This window comes from Tigriopus californicus, chromosome 4 (assembly GCF_007210705.1).
Source record: "Tigriopus californicus strain San Diego chromosome 4, Tcal_SD_v2.1, whole genome shotgun sequence".
Classification (NCBI taxonomy): Eukaryota; Metazoa; Arthropoda; class Copepoda; order Harpacticoida; family Harpacticidae; genus Tigriopus; species Tigriopus californicus.
The window spans coordinates 1,843,372-1,849,864 of NC_081443.1; positions in this window are offsets into that span (position 1 = coordinate 1,843,372).

Consider the following 6,493-nt stretch of genomic DNA (forward strand, 5'->3'; position numbering starts at 1 on the left):
CGCTATGGGGACAAATCCGAAAACACTTACGAGATGTAAATAAGAATTGAACAGGAAATTGTATACTGTATGATTTATATTACGCTAACACTTTTGCAATCATCATTTCCAATGAAATTGTACTTGTAAAACCCCTTTTGCTAAACTTCCCTCAAGCTTTTTTAGCGTAATTCAATAGAAATAGATGATGAAGAGTCGCTGGTGTGCTACAATTATATACTATATAGCTTCCTGCTTATTCCTACAATTCCTATTTGGATGTCAAAGGTGTTTGCAATTTTACCCAAGTTGTAGAACTTTGCAATCATCATTTCCAATGAAATTGTACTTGGAAAACCCCTTTTGCTAAACTTCCCTCAAGCTTTTTTAGCGTAATTCAATAGAAATAGATGATGAAGAGTCGCTGGTGTGCTACAATTGTATACTATATAGCTTCCTGCTTATTCCTACAATTCCTATTTGGATGTCAAAGGTGTTTGCAATTTTACCCAAGTTGTAGAACTTTCAAGGTCTCTTTGGATAGTTGGTGGTCTATTTATGGTGTTAGAGTGCATCAGCAATAAGTTGTTCAGTTAATGATACCTTGTTAAAGACAGGCATCTTAGTTCGTATTCTCGTGTTTCTACGTTTGTTTGTCCGCATCTAGATGAGGCAGAGGAAAATGAAAAGGACAGATTGGAGATCAACCTGAATCTCTTTGCATCGTTTTAGTTGCCGTGGAGATTTCACTGCAACATCATTAGATCATTAATGCAAATGTTTGCCGAGTTCGGACACTTTTCCCTACAGTAGTTTTTAAAAAACAGACTTGGACTCCAAACGTTGAAAACACTATTTCTTTATTATGATATTTTGTTTGTAGTTCATTCCGTTGCTCAAAGGAGTGATGTAGTCGCTTACAAACAATCGGTTTCGCGGCCTTAATTTAAAATGATCTACTGAAAGTGATTTTAATTCAATATATTAGGAACGACTTGAATCCTGGGGATTACATTTTTCTACAGGAACGGTATGAACGTTATCAAATCTTTTATATTTTTCAGTGTCTTCCTTATCCTTATCCCTACTGAGGAATAAGACAAAATATCTCATGTAAAATGCACTACTGTATAGTTTTAACCTTCTGGACATCAAGGTAGTAAAGGCTTTGAAATACTCTTGGGCGTTAAATCGAGTACTAAATCGGTATAACTCGTTGTTGTGCTTTCAACAATGATTCTGCAAACACTGGCTGATTCAGTTAAGTATTAAACTTGACTTTAGTCTTTTTCTATAAACAATCGCATCCCATCATGTTCAAGGCAAAGCTTTGGTTCAGGGGTGCCTTGGAGCAACTAATTCGAACACTTTACATGACTACTACCTAAAAGACAATGACATCGCATGGCTTATGGGAATCTCATTCTCTTGTTTAAGTTAACGAACCAGAAAAGTAGAGGTTGGAAATGGTTCAGATTCATTGCATAATAACTTAGCCGTCTGATACCCCTCAATTAATGTAAGGGTAAGTAAAGAGGCTAGACAATCCGAAGACTTGCCGTACATGTGCCGTCAGTCCTGGGGACATAAGCCGTCCTTTAATGTACCGTGTACCTCTGTCCATGTACGTACATAAAGAGGATGCAAAGGAACACCTATAGTAATCAAAAGCCGGCGTGCTCTAGAGTAAGCCCACCCAAGAAGTCGGTCTTGCCAAATTCAAGTTCAGAGACGAACATAGAGCCCAGTTTTTTAAAGCAAAGGAGTGAATCTTTGATCGAGAAAAGATAATAATATTCTACACAAGCTGGACCCTTTCTCGATCTAAGACTCACTCTTTTGCTTTAAAAAAAACTGGGCTCTGGCCTTTACTTGTAGAAAAAGTTACAAGCATTAAAGCAGAGCCCAGTTTTTTCAAAGCGAAGGAATGAATCTTAGATCGAGAAAAGGTCGCACTATATACGAATACTACATAAGTTTGATCGTTTCTTGATTTAAGATTCACTCCTTCGCTTTGAAAAAACTGGGCTCTAGCTTTAATTCTGAAACAGGAATCATCCTGCAGAAATGGATTTTTTGCCCTTGTTAGGGTGTCATCTATTTGTATGATTTTAAAGATTTTTTATTCTAACATTTAAAAACTTTACGTTTAAAAGTGGTTGCATTACCGCACGAAAAATGTTGTCCATTCATAGTTTATGAGAAGTAAGTATAACAAGCAACGCTCTTACCTTTTTATGAGCAATGGTCACCTAATCAATTACTTACTTTCGCCAGAGGAAAGAGAATTGTTAACCGTTCCTTTTATTGTGGCACGACAAATGCTCTGATCATGTGTATTTCAATCCACATTTGTTGAACGTATTTGGCAATATATAGATATGTTGAATCTGCTTCCACTCCTCCACTCCTTAAACTTTCAGCAAAGATTGCAAAAAACAAGACATATTGTACGTATTAGGGACAATAGTGAACATGCTCCGTGCCAATTTTTTTCTTGTCATTAGAAGTAGGTCCCACGATCCGGTATAGTCATATTTGGAGGGTTTTGACACTATCCGACTCTTGAGAAGTCTTACTGAGTCACATAATCTGTTGCCTTTGAGCATCCAATGAACATTGAGGAATTGGATTTGCTTGAAGGCTCGCCATTTGAATATGAGCCTGTGGACTTGGCCGTGCACGTGCACCTCTTACCAAGCCCGGGGAGACTTTCTGCGTCTCCATTTATTTATCACCCGAGAGTGATTCATCAAGCTACGGTACTATAGGCTCTTTTTTCTTTTCGCCTCCAGGAGAGAAAGAGGGGGGGATTGAGGCGATAATTTGCTCATTCTCGTCCCATTTGGTGCTCATTTGTGACCCTTGTGTGTTTACATTGGGAAGCGAGGAGCAAGAACAAATCAAGGAACCAACCAACCAACAACCAAACTCCTTTTTGCTTCTCTTGGATGGGGATTCTCACAAAACGCATGGGGGAATTATACAACTGTAATGTGGCACGATTCATTCGACATCCACGACACAATCGTACTTCAAGTGTTGATTCACTCGTGCAACTGATGGTTGATAACCCCAATCTGTGAAAGTAAGATTTGTTCAAAATCTAGTATACTGAAAAGTGGACCGATTTAGGCCTCGGGTTGAATTCCAAATTACAACGCAAACGTCAATGGAGATCTTGTGTTCACTTACTTTTGGTCCGAGAATTCAAAATAAAAAAAATGACGCGCATTCAACAAACCAATAAGACAAGACCATTTGGATCACATTTAGCACTCCTGATGACTTTTCTGCAATCCAATGAGTGTGGCTTGATTTAATTTTGAATTCAGTGGCCAACATGATTACCCCCGAGCCGACGTTTCCAACTCATTTTGACACCATTTCTTTCCAATTGAGCTGCCATTGTGTTCCAACCAGACAATTGCTACCGAAGGATAATTTAACTTGCCGTAGTTCACTTTAGATTGGTTTTAAAGCTCATATATCTTTGTGGTTAAATTTGTGGTTGAATTCAACAATTTACATTGCTTTGTTCAGCATTGAAGTCATAAAGAAGGAAGGCTTCACACGTATTGGTCCCACACCAGTCTGGTTGGATCTTTTTCGGACTCTTTCCTAAAGCATGGTTTGTTTGACCAAGTGTTGAGAAGTTGTGTCCCAAAGTAATTGTGCTTCTCACGACCCCAGAGAGGATCCTTTCTTATCCCTCCAATACTCAATTTAGCCTCAGGCAGCCGTTGTCAACCCCTCTAGCCGCTTTCTCGTCGCTCGTTCCACATGGGCAGAATGTAACAGTCATAGAGATGATTAGAGACCAACAAGTGTGGCTAAACATAATACAAATCAGGGAAATAGGTTTGAGCTAAAATTGAGGAGTGTATAGTACACCGCAGTATGCCAAATAAGTAAAAGACGAATTCAAAAGCCGATATAGGACAGGGCTATCTGTACTATGCTAGACGCAGTGCAATACTTCAAAAAACCATCATTTTATTCATTTTTTAAATTAGATTGATATTTTTACTTGATTCCAAAAGCACCCATACTACGAGGAAAATCCTACCGCCTTTAATGTTCGATTGAAAACTTCTCTTTCAGGCATTTTCTTCTATACAAACGGGTTTCCATGGGTGTAATATTGACTCTCATTAACGCAAAACAAACATTGTTGGAAGCTTTATTTTATGGCTTTCTGTTTTCGAGTGGAAAGTAGGCTTCCAGTCACTAGTCACGAAAAAAGGTTTACATAGAAAGAAAGAATGTTTCTTTTAATGGATCAAAGTTGACATCATCTGCCGCCATCTATTCCTATAGCTGTTGAAAATCAGGCGTGAACTTGATTTGATCTTAGTACAAAATATGTTTGATTGCAAAGATCTTTTTATAAGACTAAATTTGAAGGTATCTTTCAATTAAAAGTATGAAATTCCTTGTTAAATATTGTCGAAAGTATAAGGTCAAATTTTGCTCTCAAAATTTCCAATTTTTGAACCCTGATTGGCTCTCGTTGATCAAATGAACCCCAATGCTGGAGTTCCATCCAAGTTTAAATTTGACATTGAAAGCTTATCAAAACCCAAAAGAACTATCTTTGTCAGTCATAAAAAAATTGGTTATGTTGCTAAGGTTCAACTTCTTGGAGTTTTGCCACCAATGATGTATTTGTTCAACATGTGATTGACATGGGATAGCTGCAGTACCATATTGGTAGAGCATGCACTTTCCAATTTGCAAATCCTAGTTTGATCCCGGGCTAGCCAAGTCCAAGCTTCTTTGTCAAATTTGATTACAACATGAGCTGTTGCGTAACAGCTTAATTGTGCAAACTTGTGGTGATTCCTGAAGGAGCAGTAACAGTTAATGTTGTCTGTGATAATAAAGCAGGAATATGCCTCAATCATGACACCCATTGTCAGATGGTAGGCCGAGCAAGAGAGCTTCCTTCTGACTCTGTAACAAACAAATAGACAATGTTATTGACATGGATTGCATTGGCATTTAATAAGTTTCAGCATTGAGTAGTATCATATTCACATATAAATGGTATGGCGCCAAGTGGTAAAGAGATTTAAAAAGAAACAAAGCATTGACTTTGAAATATTGTTTTGAGTTAAAATTAGAACTAAACCGTTGTTGCAAAGGAAACCTGCAAAGTCAGGGATTGTCACTCTCTTTGTATGAAGTGAATGAAGTGCATTCAAGTTTGGGTTTCAAAGAGTGGATACTTTGAGAAGATTACTCATTCAAAAAGATATGCTTTATGTTCTGCATTTATTGGGGGCTTTGTGAGTTAGCCTCTTGAAATAAAGAATTGATTGAGGCAACTCCTCTCTATTGAATTATAATGCATTTGACTAGTATTTGGATAATTATTTCAAAATCTTATGTATAATTAATAAACCAGCTCACATAATGTCTGGAAAAGGAATTGCTTGTAACATGGCGTGTTACAAGTAGTTAATTTAACAATCTATCATGCTGTTCCTCATTTCGTTTGGGCTATCTGACTTTGGATCTGACTTTGGAAATAAGGGCCCTTACGAATGGATGAACTCTTTAATGATGTCGCAACTATATTAGCTTTCTTCAAACTTCATTCTTATAACTTAATTCAAAGAAAGTAATAGCCATTGAATAAATTGTTATCTTTACTCGCAAACAGCTTTAATCGAAATGCCATGAATTTGCACCCACTGGTAAATTAAGAATTGTCTCGAAAGGGGACTTTTTTGGTACGAGCATTAAATCATTAGGTCCTGAGCGATCCAGAACTTCTTAAAACGTGAAAACTCAAACTTTCAAGTGTGACTGGGACAAATTTTTAAAGAACATTCCAGAGGCCTATTTTTTAAGCTCTCACCCTGGAGTTAGGGGTTTGGACGTTAAATGGTATGAAAATGAAGTTTGCAAAGTTGTGAGCGGCTTCTCATTCTGGTTAACGTCCAATCCTCAACTCGGCGGTACGAGCCTTTAAAAAAACTCGCCTCAGATCAACCCTACGTTCAAGGACTAGCTCGGTCTACCAACTCAAAGACGTCGGTTGACCAAATATCATATAAAGATTGAAAGGTAGTAAATAGCCGAATTATAACCTTTTATTTTAATAGCACTGGGGATTACGTTCCTTCCCTTTAGCGGTTAGAAAAGCCCGCGAAAAACCAAACCTAAGCAATAATGCAAATAATTGCTGAAATACGGGAGAGGAAAACATGCTTAAAGGACTTTTACTTAAATTAGGACTTACGGTACATCATTCAGATTTTTTTTAACCAGCATCATTTGCAATCTGGATGATCAGGCAATGAGAATGCTTACATTTGCACTTAAAGGTGGTCAGCAAGAACAAAAAACACTAGTTATTCGTGCTTTAACGCATGCAAGGTCACTTCGGATGAGTTATTCCTTCGTTCATCGCTACAATTAGTTCAAAAGTGACATTTCGCAGATCAATATTTGATGCTTTTGAGTTGAAAGTTTGTATTGCAGATGATTGTTCACCTTGCAATTC